Below are 24,053 nucleotides of genomic sequence, written 5' to 3'. Positions count from 1 at the left end.
AGTTGGACACGACTGAGTGACTGAACTGAACTGATCTGAAGGATGATAACAATCGTAATAATAGCCAAGCTGTATCAACTATTGATTGAACCAAGTTGCTTTATGCTAATTAAATTATTGTCCTCATTTTATGGGTGGATAAATTTCCTGGTGGTTTAGACAGTAAAGAATCTGCCTGCAATGTGGGATACCCAGGTTCAATCCCTGGGTTGGGAAGATCTCATGGAAAAGGAAATGGCAACCCACTCCAGTATTCTTGCCTGGAGAATTCCATGAGCAAAGGAGCCAGCAGGCTACAGGCTATGGGATTGCAAAGAGTCAGACACAACTGAATGATTAACACTTTTCACAACCTTACACTTAGTGGCTTTTAAAGCTTATTTAAGCCTACACTTTAGTTTTTTTTCCTTGCAGTTTTATTGAGATATAATTGACATATAGGACCATGTAAGTTTAAGGGGTACAGCATAATGATTTGATTTACATACATTGTGGAATGATTCACAATGTATGTAAGAATATTGACCGAATACATTTAGTGAACATCCATCCTCTCATACAGATACATTAAAGAACTAGAAAAAAAATATTTTCCCTTGTAAGCTGACATTTCTGTTGATAGTTTGCTGCTAAGATGCTAGACTATTTTTATTTATTTTTATTAATGTTGATAGTGAACTAGAATGATTTCTAGCTCAAGAAATGGGTTTTTTAAAAAACTATATTCTTCATTGTACTTATACAGACTAAATTAGTCAACTACTACTTGGCAAAATTTCAAAACAACTGCTCTGCATAGGAAAGAGGATGCCTATTGTTTGAGGAGTTTGTGGGCTGATCGTGAATAGAGATGATTTCAGGAAAGGTAATGCTATGCTATGCTATGCTATGCTAAGTCGCTTCAGTCGTGTCCGACTCTGTGCGACCCCATAGACGGCAGCTCACCAGGCTCCGCCGTCCCTAGGATTCTCCAGGCAAGAACGCTGGAGTGGGTTGCCATTTCCTTCTCCAACAGGAAAGGTAAGGAGCTGGGTAATTCATTTAGCATAGTATTTCTACATTTCTGTGTAAAGAAGATAAGTAGACTCTTAAATGAGAAAATAAACAGGTGAGTACAGAGAAAGAAGCAGAGGTCCACTCGTTGTTTTGTCTGGGTTGTGTACTGATGCAACCCATGGAGCTCGGATCTGAGTTCCCGTCTTCTTTGAGTTATGTACATTTCCCTTACCTGGTCACAGCCCTGGGAGCTGGACCCAGTGCAAAATCCCCCATTACAAGCTAAGATGATCATTTTGTCATATCGAGATGGGACAAGCTCACAGACAGTGGAGGAAAAATCTCCACCCTGGAGGAAGGGTCGGGGGTCTTAATATCCTGCAGGCACTCTCCAGGGTGCATCTGAGCCCCCGGGGCCTCCAGCTGCACAGTATGTGCTGAGGACACAAAGGTTTCCTGTTGGGCACCTGTGACTATTTATGTATGTTGAAGAGTTGGACCCTACTTGGCGACTGAACAACAACAACAACAAACCTCAGTTGCTCAGTCATGTCTGACTCTTTGTGACCCCATGAACTGTAGCTTTCCAGGCTCCTCTGTCCATGGGATTTCTCAGGCAAGAATCCTGGAGTGGGTTGCCATTTCCTTCTCTAGGGGATCTTTCTGACCCAGGGATTGAACCCACATCTCCTGCATTGGGAAGTGGATTTTTTTTGTTAACCACTGAGCCACCTGGGAAGCCCATGTCTATTTATAACTATCCACAAAACCTTTTTTAATGCCAAAGAAAATAAAACACACTGGATTGACTTAGGAGAAACAAATATTCCTGTTGAATGTGATGATTTTTTTGATGTATGTTCAGCATAAGCTATCTCAGCACAGAGTGGGAAAATAATGTTCTTCACCCAAACACCATTAAGAGGAGAATGTAAGGGAAGAGTAAATTGGAATACATAGGTTTTTTTTTTTTTTTTTTTTTTTGGTGTAACTTGAATACATAGACTAAGGCTTACATAACTGCTAAGTCCTCACTAAGAACTGCTTCCTTTATTCATTCACTCACTCTTGCAGCCAGTAATTATTAATCAAATACAAAAGTGCCAGACACCCTGCTATGACTGGGGAAACAATTCAGAAGATTTAATCTCTGCACTCATGGAGGAGAGAAAAGGGAGAGTAAACAAATTTGTTTATAGCACTCAGCAAATAATTTTGTTTATAGCTCTACAGAAGAAACATGTCAAGACATTGTATTGCTGTAGATTAGTGCTACGAGCAAACTTCTCTAGAATTTCTAGAAGAGCTTTCCAAGGAATTTACATGTACACTCAGGTCTGAAAAGTGAGTCAAAATTAGTTAGGAAAAGGACAGTAGGAAAACAGATGGGTGGAGCTAGCCAGGTGGAAGAAACAGCTTGGTGCCTAATTTTCATGGATTTGGTTGGGAGTTAATTTTTTAAAAAAAAAAATTTTAAGTAAGTAGTATTGTTTAAAAAAATATTTATTTATTTGGCTGCCTCACGCAACATGTGGGATCTTTCACTGAGGCACAAGTTCTTCTCTTGTTGTGGTGCACAGGCTTAACTGCCACATGGCATGCAGGATCAAATCTGCGTCCCCTGCATTGGAAGGTGGACTCCTAACCACTGGACCAACAGGGAAGTCCCCGGAAGTTAATCTTAACAACTTGCCTTTGTGAGCCCTCACTAAATGCCAAGGCGTGTTCTCAGAGCTTTATGACCGTTGTTATACTTAATCCTGTGTTGCATCTGTGTGAGGTGAAATTATTATTCCCAGCTGAGGAAATAAAAGGCCCAGTGAAACTGGATGACAGTAAGTAGAAGAATTGGAACCAAGGTTTAAGTCCACATGGAAGTGATAACATTTTGAAAGGCAGAAAGAGAGGTAAGAAAGAGTAGGAGGCGGTGGGGAGCCTTAATCTCAAGCAACAGCTTTAGCGCTCCTTTCTCAGTCTCCATGCTTGGATTCTGGCATCTTTTGCTGGAGTGTGAGACTCTAGTCACTGATGCTAAAAGGGAGGCTTCCATACTTGTTGAAAACACTGTATTTGACAGTTTCAGCTGCCATAACAGGATACCATAGTTTGGGAGGCTTAAACACAGACATTTATTTCTCCCAGTTCTGAAGGCCGGGAAGTTTGAGGTCAGGGTGTCAGCCTGGCTGGATCTGGAGATGACCCTCTTCTTGGTCTGAGGATGGCTCTCCTCTTGCTCTGTCCTCTCCTGGCAGATTGCACAGAGAAAAGTGAGGTCTCATGTCTCTCACTGTAAAAGTGTGAATCTCATCAGGAGGGCTCCACCAGCATGACCTAATTACCTCCCAAAGTGTGTGCTCAGTCGCTTAGTCATGTCCAACTCTTTGTGGACCCCATGAACTGTAGCCTGCCAGGCTGTTTGTTGTCTGTGAGATTTTCCAGGCAAGAATACTGGAGTGGATTGCTATTTCCTTCTCCTACCTCCCAAAGTTCCCCTCCCCAAATTCCATCACAATGGGGTTAGAGTTTCAACATTTGAATTAAATCCAGAGCAATCACCCACCTCAAATCCTTAATCTCCAGCACTGAATCACACCTTTTAGGTACTGTCCCTACAGCAGTCTTTTTGGGATATTCCTCCCCATGCTCTTCAGGATTGGCTTTGATGTCTATCAAGTTTCATGGCTAAGGGGTAGGGTTTGGTGAGGGTCCAGAATAGTGAAGGAAGTAGATGGGAGTACCACTGTAGCAGGGAAAAGCAAATTTTGACTCCATTTTGGACCGGTTTCTTTGACTTGCTTTTCATTGCTTTTGTTATTATAATCACACATAATGGCTTGCCTCAGAGAAACCTGCCCCTCTGCCTGTCTGATAACTAAAGTGCCTTTGTTCAGAACCCCATCCACCTGTAGATGACAGGAAGGAAAAAATTAACACATCCCCTGCCTGAGGCTTGCCATTCTAGGAGATATATACAAGATTAGTTGCTTTTTTACTTTGTTTCCTCACTTCGCCCATCTCTGATCTATGAAAGAACCTAGCATCCAGACCCCAACAAGATGGTTATTTTGAGACATTAGTTTGCCATCTTCTACTCCGAGTAAAGTTGCATTCCTTGCCTTAGCATCTCATCTCCAATTCATTGGCCTGTCCTGCAGCGAGCAGAGTGAGCTTGGACTCTGTAACACCACCACTCTGATGGTGGGTCCAGGTCACGGGCTGATGGAAACTGAAACTTAGCTCAGTCCTAAGACCTGAATTCTAACTCCTAGAAGGAATAAGCTTCTGTCAAATGTCTTCTTATTGAGGACATCCACCCTCCACAAAATGAGACATAATATCTGAAACTGCTCATCAAGTCAGGGCTCTTAAGGAGCTTCATTTCTCTGAATGATTCATTTTCCATTAGTTAGAGCAAAGGCCGCTTGAACAGAGAAATTTTGCTCAACCGATAAAGGGGCTCAAGGGAGGCTCCAACCCACATTGGTATGCTGGGCCCACCATCATTTACCCAGAAAGTCTCCATCCCTGTTCCATTGGGAGTGTTGAGCTCCAAAAGGAAATTCCAAGAACTGATGTTGCTCTTGGCTATGTGTGAGCAGAGATAGTCTCAGTCAAACTAATCCCTAACTTTTTTAATTTGCCAGAACTTTTTAAAATCTGTTGAAACTGCAAATCTTTTTTCCAGAGAGAGGTGCCACACAGAAAATTTTGCATATAATTTTGGGGCATATGCTCCTATCCATGGCCCAGAGGCTGCATACCTGGTTTATACATTACAGTGAATAAGGATGCCAGGATAAATTGATGGCTGTCTCTTAAAAGATTCTTCTTTGACACTGAAAAATCCATTTTGGATTAAGTTGTGGTGAAAATAATTGATCAGTTTCAAGAGAGATCAAGCAAACTTAACTGATCTTCTTGATATGCTTAATTTGGAGGCTGTAATTATATTCTTTGGAGGAAGGTGATGCATGAAATTGTATTCTTTAATACAACCCTCACATTTGAAATCAGGTAATGGAATAATTCTGGAGAATAGCAAGGAGAGAAAAAGAGCCTTTGATGGGGCTTAAATTATCTCACTTCCTGTGAGAACAACAATAAAACACTTTAAAAAATTTGCAATTGCTAAACCTGTATGAAAAAATTGTATCAAAACTAAAAACGAAGTAGGAAGTCTAGAAGTCTCGTCCCAATTCCTGTGATTGTTAAGTGTTGACACTAAAGGGAAAGAAAAAGATCACTATATTAACCTTGGTTCTTCCCACGGTTCTGAACTGGCAACGCCCTTAATAACGTCAATAGCCTGAAAAAAGCCAGCACTGGAGCTATCGACAGTGCCCCCATTCAAACTGAGATTCTTAATTCTCTGCAGCCCGAGGCCCTCAGTCAACATGAGTTGCTCCATACAGGCCTCTGCAGGGCAGCACTGAGTGTCTAGCCAGCAGAGATTAGAAAATAACCCTTTAGAAAAAAAGTCAAAAAACCTAAGTTAGAACTTCGGTGATCTGACAGTGCAAATCCAGGAAAACTACATTGTACCCCAAGCACACCCTTGGCCAAAGTAGTTGTTGGGAATGATCTGTTCTTGTACCTGTAGACTTCAGGTTTTCTTTTTTTTTTTTTTTAATTTAATTTAATTTTTTTTAATTTATTTATTTTTTTATAAATTTATTTATTTTAGTTGGGGGCTAATTACTTTACAATATTGTAATAGTTTTTGCCATACATTGACATGAATCAGCCATGGGTTTACATGTGTTCCCCTTCCTGGACCCCCCACCCACCTCCCTCCCCATCCCATCCCTCTGGGTCATCCCACTGCCCCGGCCCTGAGCCCTTGTCTCATGCATCGAACATGGAATGGTGTTCTGTTTCACATATGATAATATACATGTTTCAATGCTACATATGATAATACACATGTTTCAATACAGGTTTTCTTTTGAAAATAGATTGAGGAGCGGGTTCAGGATAGGGAAGGGACTTTGGATTTCTTCACCTGTAGGTAGGTTCCTTCTGCTTTTCGTTCTTTTTCTGGATAATTCAGTTAGGCTTGACAGTATTGTGATACCACCTCCCTAGGGGGTGGGAGAGGAGTGAAATCTGTGCAACATCCTATAAGTAAGGCCCATGGTTCACGCAAGCCCCATCTGCCTGCCACCCCTTCCCTGCCCCCAGGGTTTCCTCCTGAGAGCAAGAAAAGGAGGGGGTTCTGCCCCCCCATCTCCCATGACCTTCAAAAAATGCCCCTTTGATGCTCCCTCAGAAGCTTTCTGAAATAGAGCCAGACAGGGTACTGAGTTCTTTGTAAGGCCATCCTTGATTCTAGATTAAAAATTAGCCCTCTATAATAAACCATAATGGAAAAAGAAAGTTAAAAAAGAATGTATATAATGTATATATAAAACTGAATCATTTTGCTGTACGGCAGTAATTAACACCATATTGTAAATCAACTATACTTCAATTAAAAGAAAAAATTTAGCCCTCAATACCAAATTCCCATGTTAAGCTACTTTTATTTAATCCATCCAGTCAAACCACGAGGCAAAACTAAATGACAAATGTTGGCCTAAAAAATAACTCTGAATCCCAGAGCACTGGCAATGAAGAAAATGGGACCATATGAATTATCTTCCATGATGCAGTGAATCTCTTATTCTCCCATAAAAATCCAAGACTCCAAAGTAAATGTGCTTTCATCTTATTGCCACGGAAAAATTTAAACTCATGAGAAGGAAAGAAAGAAGGAGAAAGAAAGAAAAAACTAAGAAAGAAAATGAGAAACGTTTCATTTTTTCCATATGGAAATTAAATTCCAAACCCCCTTCTTTATTTGTCCTTAAATTTGTGAGACTATTATCCCCAGTTTATGAATTCAGTTCAGTTCAGTTGCTCGGTTGTGTCCAACTCTTTGTGACTCCATGGACTGCAACACGCCAGACCTTCCAGTCCATCACCAACTCCTGGAGCTTGCTCAAAATCATGTCCACTGAGTTGGTGGTGCCATCCAACCATCTCATCCTCTGTCGTCCCCTTCTCCTCCTGCCTTCAATCTTTTCTAGCATCAGGGTCTTTCCCAATGAGTCGGTTCTTTGCATCAGGTGACCAAAGTATTGGAGCTTCGCTTTAGCATCAGTCCTTCCAAGGAATATTCAGGACTGATTTCCTTCGGGATGGACTGGTTTTATCTCCTTGCAGCTCAAGGGACTCTCAAGAGTCTTCTCCAACACCACAGTTCAAAAGCATCAATTCTTTGGCGCTCAGCCTTCTTTATAATCCAACTTTCACATCCATACACAACTACTAGAAAAACCATAAGTTTTGACTACATGGCGTGCTGCAGTGCGTGGGGTCACAAAGAGTCGGATAAGACTGAGCAACTGAACTGAACTGACACAGTCAAAGGCTTTGGTGTAGTCAATAAAGAAGAAGTAAATGTTCTTCTGAAACTCTCTTGCTTTTTCTGTGATACAACGAATGTTGGCAATTTGATCTCCGGTTCCTCTGCCTTTTTTAAATCCAGCTTGAACATCTGGAAGTTCTCAGTTCATGTACTGTTGAAGCCTGGCTTGGAGAATTTTGAGCATTACTTTACTAGTGTGTGAGATTAGTGTAATTGTGCATTAGTTTGAACATTCTTTGGCATTACCTTTCTTTGGGGTTGGAATGAAACCTGACCTTTTCCAGTTCTGTGGCCACTGTTGAGTTTTCCAGATTTGCTGGCATATTGAGTGCAGAACTTTCACAACATCATCTTTTAGGATTTGAAATAGCTCAACTGGAATTCCATCATCTCCACTAGCTTTGCTTGTAGTGATTCTTCCTAAGGCCCACTTGACTTTGCATTCCAGGACATCTGGCTCTAGGTGAGTGATCACACCATCATGGTTATGTGGGTCATTAAGCTCTTTTTTTGTGTAGTTCTTCTGTGTATTCTTGCCACCTCATCTTAATATCCTCTGCTTCTGTTAGGTACATACCATTTCTGTCTTTTATTGTGCCCATCTTTGCATGAAATGTTCCCTTGGTATCTCTAATTTTCTTGAAGAGATCTCTAGTCTTTCCCATTCTATTGCTTTCCTCTATTTCTTTGCACTGATCATTGAGGCAGGCTTCTTATCTCTCCTTGCTATTCTTTGGAACTCGCATTCAGATTGGTATATCTTTCCTTTTCTCCTTTGCCTTTAGCTTGTCTTCTTTTCTCAGGTATTTATAAGACCTCCTCAGACAACCATTTTGCCTTTTTGCATTTCTTTTTCTTGAGGATGGTCTTGATCACTGCCTCCTGTACAATGTCATGAACCTCCATCCATAGTTCATCAGGCACTCTGTCTTTCAGATCTAATCCCTTGAATCTATTTGTCACTTCCACTTGTATAATTGTAAGGGATTTGATTTAGGTCATACCTGAATGGTCTAGTGGTTTTCCCTACTTTGCTCAATTTAAGTCTGAATTTGGCAGTAAGAAGTTTATGAATTAGTCCATGGAGTCTGGCCAGGAGAGTGCCCCAAGACTGCTGGCTCAAAGCTCCTGTGCTTTTCTGCATCAACCTCTGGAAAGAGGTTGGTTGTTATCCCCTGATCACTTTTCCTGAAATTTTGGGGGATCAGCCGTGTCCCAATTTTGGGGATGAATGATTATCCCCAGGGGTGAAAAACAGGATTCCTTTGCACATAGTTCTTCATTAGCTGTAAACCATATTTGATGAATAAGCACTTCCCTGGTGGCCCAGCAGTAAAAAGTCCACCTGCTAATGTGGCAGACACAGGTTCTATCCGTGGGCTGGGAAGATCCCCTGGAGAAGGAAATGGCAACCCACTCCGGTATTCTTGTCTGGGAAAATCCCATGGTCAGAGGACCCTGGGGGGCTACGGTCCATAGGGTCGTGAAAGAGTTGGACACACCTGAGTGACTGAACAACAGCAACAAGAGACAATTAACTACTCTCTAATTGTCCCATTTTGGTTTTTTTAAAAAAATAATTTAAATGGAATTATATTAGCACAAATGCATGTCAACGTTTCAGACTTATGTCAACTATAAATATAAGCAACAAATCATAAAATGAGGCAATTCTGAGGCACACAAATGCAATCTTGAACACGCAGATGCCACTTGCAGCTGTCAGCCTCAGCCATCTACTTCTTCCTTTGCTTTGTGCACACAGTATGGAGAAAAGTCCTGACTGATCCGGCCAAATAATAGCAAATTGTAAACGTTTTAGAAACACTTCATCTTGCAATCTCAGGATGCTCTCTATGTAAACTTGATCCAGAAATTTGGAAGAGGAGTAGCAGGAAATGTTTGTTGCAAAGTTGAATCACTAAGAATGTCTGCTTGATTCCGTTTTCATGCACTCATGATTGCATCACTGACCATTAGACCTTGAGTAGAATATGCGAGAGCACCACGAGGGGGCCTGTGGAGGTGTGAATGGGGGAGTAAGTGCTGTGGGGGCGGGCTCCCTTGAACAGCTCTCTGTGAATGGATGGGGGTAACCTTGAACTTTTTAACCATTTTAGCTGTGTCGCTGCTACTGCTGCTGCTGAGTCACCTCAGTCGTGTCCGACTCTGTGTGACCCCATAGACGGCAGCCCACCAGGCTCCCCCGTCCCTGGGATCCTCCAGGCAAGAATACTGGAGTGAGTTGCCATTTCCTTCTCCAATGCATGAAAGTGAAAAGTGAAAGTGAAGTCGCTCAGTCATCTCCGACTCCTAGCGACCCCATGGACTGCAGCCTACCAGGCTCCTCCATCCATGGGATTTTCCAGGCAAGAGTACTGGAGTGGGGTGCCACTGCCTTCTCCGTTTATCAGTGTTAGATGTGTGCTATTCAATGGCATTCACTACATTTAGAATGTTCTGTAACCATCATCACTATCCCTTTGGTTTAAAAAGTTCTTTCTTTTTTTTTTTTTTTAAAAAGTACTTATTTATTTGGCTGCACTGGGTCTTCATTGTGGCATGCAGGATCTTTAGTTGCATCGTGCAAACTCTTAGTTGCAGCATCTGAGATCTAGTTTCCTGACCAGGGATTAAACCCCAGGCCCCCTGCATTGGGAGGACAGAGTCTTAGACACTGGACTACCAGTGAAGTCCCTTAAAAGTTGTTTCTAAGAGTCTGTATCTCGCCACTTGAAAAGGGGCACATGTGTATATCAGTCATTATGTTGAAGTCACCATTCATACAATTGCCTAAGTATTAACACGTTAATGCACATAGATCCTAACTTTGGGTAATCGCTTTCATTTACATTTTTTCTTTTTTCCTTCTTTAAGGTTAGGATTCTTCTGGCCTGTCCTTTCCTGGTAGTGTTTCCAAAAGATTCAGGACCCTTGAGGATGCTGAGAACTGGAACTTGCTTTGTGACCTGATCCCTATTTAGTGTCTTCAAGACTTTAATTAGCTACTTACCCTCATTTCCTTAGTTAGTATCTTACCTGTTCCCTGAGCTAATCCTAATGACCTGAAATCTCATCACCTTTGTTCTGAGGAAAACCGGAACACTCAGTCTTAGGACATCCCTTCCCCTGACTTTTTTTTTCAGAACAGGAAAAGTTGAGAAACAATCAACTTACATTTTTTCTTCTAAGTACACAGGAGATTAGAATGATTGATCAAAAAGTCCTGTTTCTCTAGAATGATCCTCACAAGAGCCCCAGGAGGAAACTACTCCTTTGTACCAAAGGTGAGATGGAAGTACAGAGAGGTTAAGAAAGCTGCTGCAGGTCACACAGCTGGGAGAGTGCAGGGCTGGGAGCCACATGCCAGGCAGCCAGCCCCGGTGCCCTGAGCCCCAGTGCCCTCATGTTAAGGGCTACTTCTCCTACTGATACCGTTCGGACTCCTCCCCGGAATTCCGGTGTCAGGGGAAAAATTTGTGTCAAGGACAAGAAAGTGGAGTAGGAGCTGGAAGCCTGAGGTTTTGTTCCAGTACTTTTTCGACCTTCCTATGTGACTTGGACACCTCACTTAGCTCTTCTGGGTTCTAGTTTCTTGACAAAGTAGGATATTAGGGGTGATGATCATTCAGAGAGACTGGAACCTGGGGACGTGGAGGACAAGTGCCAGTGATGGGGGTGGGGGGACAGGACCAGTTCCAGAGATGAGAAGGCCCAGGGGAAGGTGATAATTCATGGCCCCTTACTCAAAAATGGCTAAAAGTTTAATACAGGGACAGCAGAGCATTAGCCAGGGCCCTTCTGAGCATGTGTGTATCTGTGTGTGGGGTCCCCTTATCTGCAGAAGGAACAGAAACAGTGTGTTTCTATTGAAGGGGTTTGGTTCCAGGTGCTGACAATGGAAGAGGCTCCTGAGAGAGTCCTTATCCAGAGACAACTCAGCATCTGGCAAGTGCAGAGATTTCAGCCGGATCCTTATCTTTCTGTAAGCACTGGTGAGTGATGCTATCAGCACCTGAGACAGTCTGCAGGCTGGAAGGACAGAAGCAGAGAAACACCTATTAAAACTGAGAGCCAGCTTAATATACACAAATAGGACCCCTCCCTCGGTTTATACACAAATAGGACTCAAGACACATAGCAAGATAGAGAAAGTTCTAGAACTAGAACCCACATCTCCACCTCCCAGTCACTGTCTCTTTCTTGCTGTGTGCTTAGGTGCTCAGTCGTGTCTGAGTCTTTGCGACCCCAGGGACTGTAGCCTGCCAGGCTCCCCTGTCCATGGGATTCTCCAGGCAAGAATACTGGAATGGGTTGCCATTTCCTCCTCCAGGGGATCTTTCTAACCCAGGAATTGAACTCATATCTCCTGCATTGGTGGGCAGATTCTTTACAGTCTAAGCCATGACATAAGTTTTCCCCTAACCCTGGAGTTCTGGGGAGGAGTCATGATGGTATCACAAGAGAAGCAGTTCTAAATATATATTCAGTATATAATGAGGGCACTGTTGCCCAGTGGTTGGCGTGGCTACTGGAGCTGGCTGCCTGAGTCCTGGCTCTGTGTCCCAGCTCTGCCTTCAGCTAGCTGTGTGACCTAGAACAACTTGCTCAACCTCTCTGTGCTTTCATCTCACCATCTGTACAGTAAGGATGGCAATAGTATTCTCCTAGCGCTGCTGTGAGGATCAGAGACATAATGGGCATAGAAGGATTAACAAGAACTCAATCAATGTTATGGCCTAAATTTTGGTGTTCCCCTGAATTCATATGTTGAAGCCTTAACCCCCAGCATGGTGTCATTAGGGATGGGATGTTTGGGAGGTAATCAGGTTTAGATGAGCTCGTGACAGTGGGGTCCCCATGATGGGCTTCGTGTCCTTATAAGAAGAGGAAGAGAGATTTGGGTTTGTTTGTTTGTTTGTTTTTCCCTCTCTGTTATGTAAGGACACCGTGACACCTGGTTTATAGGTGACAACCTATAAACCAGGAAGAGGCACCGCCTCAGACACTGAACCAGCCACACCTTGACCTTGGGTTTCCCAGTCTCTGGAAGAGAGAACTACCTGTCTGTGGGGTTTCATTAGAGCAGCTCCAGCTGACCAAGACAATAAGCATTAGCTATTATGATCTGGAGACAAATAGAGCTGGCCGCACCTTCATCTTCTGTCCAGTTACCCAGCTCCTCTGAGCTGCAGTTTCCTCTATGTAAAGTGACACAGTGACAATACTTGCCTCTCTGGGTTGCTGCCAGTTGCTCGGCACGTTGGCTGAGAGGCCAGGGAGCTGCATAAATAGCACTTTCCAGCAATATCAGCTATTATATAAAATCCCAAGTTCTAGAAAGGACCAACTTTTTTTTTAACAAAGAGATCTGCTTTTCATTAAACAGAGGGTAAAATAAAGACCTGAAGTTCCTTCCTGCTCTGTGGGGCCCCTGAGGGACCGTCCGTCCTGAGGTCCATCAGCCAGGGATGTGCCAGGGATGGGGTAGCTGGGCTAAGTCCTTTCAGATGGATTATTTGCCCTTCATACGGCTCAGCACATCTCATTTCTAAAGTGCTTGTTGGTTACCAACTGTAAAAGCCATCAGACCAACAGGAGAAAGATAAAAACAATGCAACCAAACCGAAAAATCAAGCCTGTGCCATCTAGGTAGTTTGTTGGATAAAGGCAGGAATGAACAGGGTCTGTAACGCTCACAGGAAGTGCTGTGGGTGGCATGCACAGACCTGCGCCAGTTTGCTCAGGGGTCCCTGTTGAGTTCGGACAGGGACATTGGAATGAAGGGACAGCTGGGTGGCATTTGCAAAATAATCTTGAAACCTGATAGGAAATCCCCACTTGACCATCATGCCTAATATGGGCAGTGGATCTTAATTCAATTCAAGGTTATTAACAAAAAATAATAACTCAAAAAAAAAATACTAAGGATGAAATAACAGTTTCCAGGCCAGTTAGAAAAGGAGGTGAGAATATTGTGAGACAGAAAAAACAAAACACTTCCATCAAGACTATTTTTCTCTGTTGGGAGATGTGATTTTAAAACAATGACCTTCACATCCTGCTTACACCAGATGTTAAAATTAGCGTTTGGGGGTTTTTGTGTTAGTCTCTCCTGGGCTTAGGCTCTGAAAGCCACCACCTTTGTACACAGAAGAACTTCATCCAAAGAAAAGGGAAGCTGGGAATTTCAGAGTGTGGCTAAAAAAGAATACAGAAATATGAGTGACTTCCATGGATAACCTTGAGGATTCATTTACTGGGACTGTGTGTCCCTCCTTCCCTTCAACAGTGTTACAGGTCCATGGGCATTGTTTGTACTGTGTTCTGGGTGCTGGGGAGAGGCAGAAAGGAGAGAGCTCCTTTGTAGAGATAAAGGGCCTCCACTTTGCTGTGCATTCTCAGGCAAGTTGTATCATCCTTTTGTTTCCCGTGGCTAAAAGAATAGAATAATGGCTATTAGTGGAGCTTCCCAGGTGGCGCTAGTGGTAAAGAACCCGCCTGCCAATGCAGGAGATGCAGGACACTAGGGTTTGATCCTTGGGTGGGGAAGATCCCCTGGAGAAGGGCGTGGCAACCCACTCCAGTATTCTTGCCTGGAGAATCCCCATGGACAGAGGAGTCTGGTGGGCTACAGTCCATGGGGTTGCAGAGAGTCGAACATGACTGAGCGACTAAGCACACAGCACACAAGCTTTTAGTAGGGAACAAAAGATCCAAAGGTCACCTTGGAACTCCTAAAAGAAATTCCATTTAAAACTTCATGTTAATATTATTAGTCCTCTGGAAGTCTCATTTCAGTCCAAGCATGGATTTGGAAATTTTTACTGTGTTACAGGGAGCTTCTGTTCCCTTTCAATAGATGCTGTGTGATTAATTTTAAAATATTGGCTGTTGTTGCTCTTTAGTCACTAACTCGTGTCTGACTCTTTGAGACCCCATGGACTGTAGCCCGCCAGGCTCCTCTGTCCATGGAATTCTCCAGGCAAGAATACTGGAGTGGGTTGTCATTTCCTTCTCCAGGGGATCTTCCTGACCCAGGGATGGAACCCATGTCTCCTTCAGTGGCAGGCAGGTTCTTTAGCACTGAGCCACCAGGGAAGCCCAAAATACTGGCTGGTTCAGGAGAAATCCCAGTTCTAAGGTGTCACGTATGTCTGAATGTGATCCCCAGGCCAGCAGCATCACAGGGAACTTACTTGAAATGTGCATCCTGGGGTCCCAGATCCACTGAACCAGAAACCCAAGGGGTAGGGTCCAGAAATCTGTATTTTAAATTGCCATACAGGGAATTCTGATGCATGCATTTCATAATTTCAACATTTTCAGTCAATACCATTCTAATGAATTTTTAGTCTATGTAAAACTTGGTAAAAAGCTCTGACAGACTTTTCTCCCTAAGTACAGTAAGTCCCCTACATACCAGTGAGTTCCATTCTGAGAGCATGTTGTAAGTTCAATTTGTTCCTGAGAGCACCACAATTAGCCCAGGTACCCAATGAATACAATTGGCTAAATAGTACTATACTTTAATAGTTTTATAATACTTTTCACACAAATAATACACAAAAAATAAACATAAAAAATAAAGGCATTTTTAATCTTGCAGTATACTGCCTTGAAAAGTACAGTACCAGTTACATCACCGCTCCTTTTACACTTGCTTCCAGACATCCTGGGCTTGAAATAAAGACATTGTACTAAATAAAAATACTGTACTACTGTATTCTATACAGTACTGTACTGTAAAGCATAACCACTAGTAGAGGATGCCCATGTGAAAATGCATGCCAGTCATGTGGGCGAACTTACATGATTGGACATGCAAACTCATGTTTGCATCTTTGAAAGTTTGCAACTTGAAGATTCATTTGTAGGGGACTTACTGTAGTTTGAATTTCAGGTATAATTTCCACAACTGGAACCCACATCACAATAGCTCTTTCACTTGATAGCCTCGTAAATCATTTTCCCAGTAGTCCCTTAAATATATTCTCTTTCTCACAAAGACAGGAGGGCTATAATAGAGGAGGGGGCATAGTACCATCAGGTAGTCTGCAAACAGGCTGACCTATGGACTCTTTACAGTATTTCCCTTGTGGGCAGTAAATGTCCCCAGTCAGGCTGGAAGAATACATTATGTATATGGCAGTCTCAGGATAAAGATGGGCTAAGTCTTGTATGGAAATGTCCCTTTTCCAGGGACAGCATCATTAATTAAAAGCTACAAGGTGTCTGTCACTACATCTTGCTTTTAGAAGCTGGGTCATTCAAAGGATGAAGCAGGAGAGTTCTTGAGAGCATGACAGCCATGCTGTCTGTCTTCAAGGCAGTGTTCAGTGATATCTGTGCGGTCTCAGCAGAGGCAGGAGAATTTACACCACGGAAATTGGCAAACACTGTAAGTGAAGATTTTAATTTCTCGTTTTGTGAGAGGTGGTTTGCAGCACACCAGTGGATTTAGGAGAACAGAGCTTCGAGAGTGTTCATCTCCTCTGAAATAGTTTGATATACTATTTATTTTAGGATCAAGATTCATCTTTAAGCTTGTCTGCATGGTACTCACGCTGGGATTGATGACAAACCTGTTGCAGGCTTTCTTGGTATAACTTGAATGTTGCTGTCCTTGCTTCTGTGATGAGGCCTCTGCTAGACACCCAAGCCCTTGCTGGACATCACTTGGGTGTCTGCACTCCTGTTTGCAGCTCCCAGACGTACCAGAGCTGGCGGACTTTGACACCCAGGGGTGACTCCTTCCATCTCCCTTTCAGTCTATTTCTTCCTTCGTAGTCTGCTTCAACATCAATCAGAGAATTCAGAGCTTTTAGTGAAAGGGTGTTCTCCATTATAATTTACAAAGTTGATGCTTACTAAGCACATACACAGGCATTGAAGGAGTAACTCTACAAACATATCTTCATTTTTAGTATGTATAGAAGCCCCGAGAGATAGTACTCCTAATATCTCCACTTGCAAGTGAGAAACCCGAGACTAAGAGGTACCGGAAAGCCAAGATCACAGGGGATTTGAACTTGGCATGTCTGGTTGTTATCTTTCTTACCTGTAAGCCTCAGTCACAGACACTGGACACTACTTGGGATCAGTCTTATACCTGATTCTTTCTTCCTTTGGGCTGTATTATCTCCCTGGAGCCCTTTAGCCCCTGGTGCAAAGAGACATCTGCTGGGTCTGCCCCAGATATGCTCATGCAGGTCTCAACCCCGGGATTAGACATAATTTAGGTTCGAGCTAGGACAGCTTCCTCCCTCCTCCAGCTGGTCAATCAGGGATTGATTAAGTGCTTGCTTTTTTTTTTTTGGTCCTATAATCACCTGTAGAGCTTTGATAACATAAGATGCTTTGGGCACTGATCTAGAAATTCTGATTTATTGATTAAGATGTTAAGTCTGGGAGTTTTTTATAAGCTCTTCAGATGGCTTGGTTGTTTAGTCGCTATGTTGTGTCCAACTCTTTCGACCCCATGAACTGTAGCCCAGTTCCTCTGTCCATGGGATTTCTCAGGCAAGAATACTGGAGTGGGTTGCCATTTCCTTCTCCAGGGCATCTTCCCAACCCAGGATCGAAGCCAGGTCTCCTGGATTACAGGCAGATTCTTTACCAACTGAGCTAAAAGGGAAGCCCAACCTTTAAAACTGTATAAAAATAAGTAAACTAAATTTAAGTGAAAGTCGCTCAGTCGTGTCCGACCCTTTGCAACCACATGGACTGTAGCCTGCCAGGCTCAACTGTCCATGGAATTCTCCAGGCAAGAATACTGGAGTGGGTAGCTATTCCCTTCTCCAGGGCATCTTCCGAACCCAGGGATTGAACTCAGGTCTCCTGCATTGCAGGTGGATTCTTTAACAATTTAAAGAACTGACTTATATATTTTTCATATTAAAAGGCCAACCTGGGTCTCACCAGGCTATAATCCAGGTGTTGGCAGGACTGTGCTCCTTCTGGGGCTCTAGAAGAGAACCTATCCTTGCTTCTTCCAGATTCTAGAGGTTGTCTGAATTTCTGCCACATGGCCCTATTCCTCCACCTTCAAAGTTAGCAAATTTGGACCAAATCTTTCTCAAGTTGCCATTGATCTGGCTCTTCCTCTGCTACTTCCCTTTTCTTCTTTTAAGGACCTTTGTGATTATATTGGGCCTACCCAGAAAATCCAGGATAATCTCCTTATTTCAAAATCATCTGGTTAGGGATCTTAATTCCATTGAGAACTTTAATCCATTTCTCTTTGCCATGTAACCCAACTCACAGGTTCAGGGAGTAGGAATTAGGGTGTAGGCATCTTTGGTGGACCATTATTTTGCCTACTGTATCATTCTTGATGACTCTTGATCATAACAAAGCAACCTGTTAGGAGGCCCTACAATCTTGATTTTCAATGTAAATTAAAAATTCCGCTGCTTCTTACCACTCTACTGCTTCTGCTCTCTTGGTCCAATCAACTGGCATTGCTGCTGTGATTACTACAGCTTTCACTTCCTAGCTCTTGGGACACTTGCTCTTGGAGCCCTGAGCCACCACCATGGGAGAAGTCTATCTGCTCTGCGGGAGCCACCGTGTGAAAAGACCAGACATCTGAGTGAAACCATTCCAGACAATCCAATACAATTCTGCTGCAGTTGTATTCCACCTACTGATGCTAATCAGTGCCATAAGGGACTGAAGAATGTTCCAGCCACGGCTATATAAGAATGGCTCAGACACAGTAGGATTTTATTTCTGGATCATGTAACAGTTCAAGAAGGGAGTCCCTTCTTGATGAGTGGTCCTCCTCCTCCATGCGGTGATTCAGTGACCAATACAGCAGTTTTCAGCCACTCATTTAAGTATAGGCTTCCCAGGGGAAGCCTGGGGGGTGCGAGTGGTAAAGAACCCACCTGCCAACGCAGGAGACATAAGAGATGTGGGTTCGATCCCTGGGTCCGGAAGATCCCCTGGAGGAGGGCATGGCAACCCACTCTAGTATTCTTCCCTGGGAAATCCCATAGATGGAGGAGGCTGGTGAGCCACAGTCCGTAGGGTCGAACAGAGTTGAGCACAACTGAAGTGACTTAGCACATTTAAGTAGCGTGTTACATTGCAACTGCTGCTGCTGCTGCTGCTAAGTCGCTTCAGTCGTGTCCGACTCTGTGCGACCCCATAGACGGCAGCCCACCAGGCTCTGCCATCCCTGGGATTCTCCAGGCAAGAACACTGGAGTGGGTTGCTGTTTCCTTCTCCAATGCATGAAAGGGAAAAGTGAAATTGAAGTCGCTCAGTCGTCCGACTCTTAGCGACCCCATGGACTGTAGCCTACCAGGCTCCTCTGTCCATGGGATTTTCCAGGCAAGAGTACTGGAGTGGGGTGCCATTGCCAACAGACAACTAGAACTGGGTCTTTGGATCATATATCATTTCTTACCATTCCTCCCTCAGTTCTATTGTATGCTGGAAACTGGGTGATGTTTTGGTAGACTAATAAGTATTTCAGCTTGGGCAAGAGGAAGCATGGGCAATTGTCTTCTAGAAACCATTACATTTCTAGAGTGAATCTGTTGTATATTCTCCTACCTATATATCTGTATGGTCACCAGGGCAAGCTTTATGAGTGTGTGACCTGTGCTGTGACACCAGGCCCCATGCTCAGAAGAGCCTGGGCTTGGTCTAGTGCTCTACAGTTGTCATCTTGAGATTCTTAAATAATTTTGTCTTTGAGCTTGTGTCTTGTTAAGTGAAGTCTGAAGGAAAGATGGAGCAGAAGGTATGTGTATGTAGCATGCTGTCCTGTATGCAGGCACCTTTCAAGACACTCTGTGGGCACAGATTTCCAGTGTACACACCATGTAGGTATTCACTGAGACTCAAAGCAGGTCCAAGAGAAGCATCTGATGCCCCCAGATGACTAAATAGAGGTACAGACAACCCAGAGAGGCCAGGTTTGCCCTTGGAACTAGAATATGCTTTGGCTACAGAAAGAAAAAGAATGTTCTAAGAAACACAAATGGCTCGAATGGGAAAAGGAAGACTTTTCCCCCCTGTGTTGTGAAGATGTGGAATTTAAAATATGAGCTTCTCAAGATGGTGATAGATGGACATTTTTACATGTGTCGGCATCTCTGCAACCAGAGGAATTCTTCGGAAGAATATGTTATCAGGTAGATAAGCTTTGTTGAAAATCAGGAAGCTGCTTCATCTGAACCCTTAGCTCATTAGTTAGCCAACTCTGCAACTTCATGCAAAAGCTAAATTCTTGGAACACTCAAATTAAGGATGCATTTATATAGAAAAGGTAGTTTATCATTTCAAATTCAAATCTGTTAGAATTAAAACTTACGGTTTTGAAGAAGCACCAGACTTTAGCATGACAGATCATTCATAATTTTAATTAACAGTGATAAGAAAGTAAACAGACAAGAGATAGTCTGAGCTGTTGGGGCATATCTCACTTCTCCATGCAGAACACTTTTTGGCTTGATCAGGACTGTTTGGAGCATTTCAGAAATATTGCTGTTGTTGTTCCATCCCTCAGTCCTGTCCAACTCTTTGCAACCCCATGGACTGCAGCATGCCAGGCTTCCCTGTCCTTCACCATCTCCCAGAATTTGCTCAAACTTATGTCCATTGAGTCAGTGATGCCATCCAACTATCTCATCCTCTGTCATCCCCTTTTCCTTCTGCCTTCAATCTTCCCAGTATTTCAGAAATGCTGGAGCGAAATAACAGCAGTAATCAAATATAATGCCAATGGCATCAATTGAGGAGTTGACCATAACACTCATTGCAAACCTCATAGGGGAGTGAAAGTGGCCTCTTATAAACAACCAATATGGGAAGGATCTCCTCTAGACTTCCCTGTCTTGGTAAATGGCACCATCATCTACCCAGTTTCTCAAAACAGAAAAGATAGTGTTGTCATCTTTTCTCTCTCTCTCTTTTTAAAATCCCTCCTCCAATCAAGCCCTCATTCCACCCGTTCTACCTTCTACATTCAGTTGACCCTTGAACAACACAGGTTTGAACTGCATGAGTCCTCTTACATATGGATATTTCCCAATAGTAAATACAGCAGTACTACACAACCCATGGTTGGTTGAATCCTCACATGCAGAACCCCAGATATGGAGGAACAACTGATAAAGAGGAACCGGATACAGAAGGTCAACTATATTTGCATATTGGACTGCACAGATGGTCTTCACTCCTAACCCATCGGTTGTTCAAGGTCAACTGTATTTCCCTAGGACAGTTTAACTTGGTTGGCTACTAATGTAGTAAATCACTGCTTTTTGTTTATTTTTCTAAATTGAAAACCTTTAGGTTGAAATAGGGTGATAGATTACTCAAGAACATGGAGCTTAATACACTTCCTTCCAAGTTCAGCATTCAATATACGGCATATCTGAAAGATCTGAAAATTAAACAGGAGCTTCTCTCATTAATTGTAATCTACTAGGCACACTGCCCCAGCTGAATCAGGATAGCAAAGTCACTCTAGATCTGAAGTATTTGGTTCAAATCCATGACTATTTTCCTAATGTGTGGCTCCTATAGGACTTGGAAATGTTGTCTCTCCTCCATTTGAGCTCTCCCTCCCATTCCATTATCGGTAAAGGGATTTATTTAATGTACATTCTGACTGTTCAACTATAAATACTTGCATATACACGTTATGAGTGCATGTGTGCATTCATTTTTAAAAGTGTCTATGACTAAGCGCATGAAGGATACAAAGATAAATGGCAGGGCAAAAATGGTTCTTGCCCACAAGGAGCTTACAGACTCATGGATGGGTCTAAATAACTTAGTTGACTTGAATGATCCAATACAATTCTAAAAATTCTCATATGCTTTGTTGATACTCGAAGAACAATGCAGAATACAGATTCCTACTTGCTGAAGTAAACATCTTTGTCCACAATAGCAAGACCTCACAATGCAGGTTCACTTATCGACATGGATGCCAAGTTTTGTTTCAAAGCTTTTGCATTCTTGTGGAGACTTGTACAACAATACCGCTGGAAACGAGTCAGCTGTGATGGTGTGGGAAAGCCTCACACCGTTTATCAGATCTAAAATGCAGAGATGAGAATTCTGTTCCATGTTTCCTGGCTACTGGCCTGCGGACATGTGAGCGTTAAACTTCATGCATTTGTGTGAAACAGCACTTATCCATTGAAGACGCTTTTAATGTAGAAAATGCTGGCTTTTTTTCTATGACATGAAAAACTGCCACCATTTGGTATTTGACAATAACACTGCTGTCAGAATTACTGTCAGGAAGCAAAAAGTTAGAATATTTTGCTGATACCATCCAATTTTTCCTCTGAAGATCAAGTGAATGATAATAAAATTATTCGTGTCTTTCCCCAGAATATCTATGTGATGTTGATCAAGCTTCACTATGTAATGTTATGTTTATTAAATAGTTGATTATTTCTCACCACTAGAAACAGCTTATATTTTTTCCTTAAGCACATTAGGGAGTTGTGCAATTTATGTTGATTAACTTTCAATTTCTGGAATTTCATAAACTCTGAATGAATGATTTCTACTTTTGGATGGAATAGATGTTTTATACTCTTACACTGAGCTTCTAAGGTAAAGTACAGAGGTGAATGATGTCTTTTTATTCTATTATTTATTTATTTATTTTAAAATTGGAGTGTAATTGCTTTAGAATGTGTTTCCACTGAATGACGAAGTGAATCATCTGTATATGTGTGTGTGTGTGTATATGTGTGTGTGTGTTAGTCGCTCAGTCATGTCTGACTCTTTGTGACCCCATGGATTGTAGCCCTCCAGGCTCCTCTGTCCATGAAATTCTCCAGGCAAGAATACTGGAGTGGGTTGCCAGTTCCTGCTCCAATGTGTGTGTGTGTGTGTGTGTGTGTGTGTACCCTTTTTCTTGAGCCTCTCTCCCACTTCCCCCAATCCCACCTCTCTAGGTCATCACAGAGCACTAAGCTGAGCTCCCTGTGTTATACAGCAGCTTCCCACTAGCTATCTGTTTTACATATGGTAGAGTATATTGCCTGGAAAATCCTATGGACAGAGGAGCCTGGTAGGCTGCAGTCCATGGGTTCGCTAAGAGTCGGACATGACTGAGCGACTTCACTTTCACTTTTCACTTTCATGCATTGGAGAAGGAAATGGCAACCCACTCCAGTGTTCTTGCTTGGAGAATCCCAGGGATGGGGGAGCCTGGTGGGCTGCCGTCTGTGGGGTTGCACAGAGTCGAACACGACTGAAGTGACTTAGCAGCAGCTGCAGCAGCAGAGTATATATATCAATCCTACTCTCCCAATTCGTCCCACCCTCCCCTTTTCCCCACCCCACGTCCACATGTCTGTTCTGTATGTCTGCGTCTCTATTCCTGCCCTGCAAATAGGTTCATCAGTAGCATTTTTCTAGGTTCCATATATATGCATTCATATATGACATTTATTTTCCTCTTTCTGACTTACTTCACTCTGCATGACCAACTCTGGGTTCATCCACATCACTGCAAATGATCCAATTTCATTCCTTTTTATGGGTGAGTAATAATCCATTGACTGTATGTACCACATCTTCTTTATCCATTCATCCATTGATGGACATTTAGGTTGTTTCCATGTCCTGGTTATTGTAAATAGTGCTGCAGTGAACACTGGGGTATGTACCAGTGAACACTGGGCTATGTGTCTTTTTGAATTATGTTTTTCTCAGGTATATGCCCAGTAGTGGGATTGCTGGGTCATGAATGATATCTTTAACTAGGATAGACAACTAATGTAAATTAATACACTATTTTTTTCCCCAAATGAAAAATCTTTAGGTGAAGTAGAATGAGAAATTACTCACTGGGGTAACCCAGAGAATGTAATGATTTAATAAATTTTCGTAAATTGAAGATTGAATACATAGACTATCTGAAAAGTTTGCAAATTAAATATGGAGACATTTTCTTTCCAATTGTGCTTTTCTAGGCATGCTCCCCAAGTGAAAGGCAGTGTCACCAGGTGGCTCAGAGGCTGCTTGTGTGGCTCTGACATTTATATCCTAAGTGTTTGGGCTTCACCTCCATTTGTCTCACTTTGTTCATCCGTAAAATGGGTAAGCATGATCAGTGTGTCCCTCCTTGGGTCATAAGGAAGATTAACTGCAGTAACACAGGCAAAACACTTTGAGTAGAGTCTGGCAGAACTTGGCTCATAGTCAACGGCTCCATACATGTTAGATTCCTTGATTTTGCTTTCTGTCTGATGGGACCTTGTCACAGACTTTTGCAGAACACTATAGAGTTTGACTTGGCACCGAATGAATATGGATGAAATCAAAACAAGAACATAAGGATAATGGTGGAGGGACGGCTTAAGCATTAGATGCCAAGGGAATTCCCTGGCAGTCCAGTCATCAGGACGCCACACTTTCACTGCTGAGTACTCAGGTTCAATCCTTGATCAGGAAACTAAGATCCCACAAGCCATGCAGTGCGGCGCACCCCCTCCCCCTGCAAAAAAAAATTAGATGCCAGACACTGTTGGGGCAGGCATCATTTAGATTTTCAAACAGAGCTGATATGTGACTAGACTGTCTTTCTCAAAAGAGCCAGCTACAGTCATTCCTGTACCAACTCCTTCTGTTATCATTTCGTGATCATGGTCCATAGGGT

The 24,053-nt window shown here is 42.8% G+C and overlaps 1 long non-coding RNA gene across 1 annotated transcript in view; it reads left to right on the top strand.

Moving 5' to 3' along the window:
• LOC145517025 (uncharacterized) overlaps positions 1-24,053 on the top strand; it is an 81,935-nt gene that overhangs the window by 32,344 nt on the left and 25,538 nt on the right. The window lies entirely within an intron of this gene.

Source organism: Giraffa tippelskirchi, chromosome 8 (genome assembly GCF_054371585.1).
Source record: "Giraffa tippelskirchi isolate mGirTip1 chromosome 8, T2T-mGirTip1v1.2.pri, whole genome shotgun sequence".
NCBI classification, from domain to species: domain Eukaryota; kingdom Metazoa; phylum Chordata; class Mammalia; order Artiodactyla; family Giraffidae; genus Giraffa; species Giraffa tippelskirchi.
Note: the sequence above shows the minus strand (reverse complement) of the source record. Positions and strands in the feature narration are given on the sequence as shown.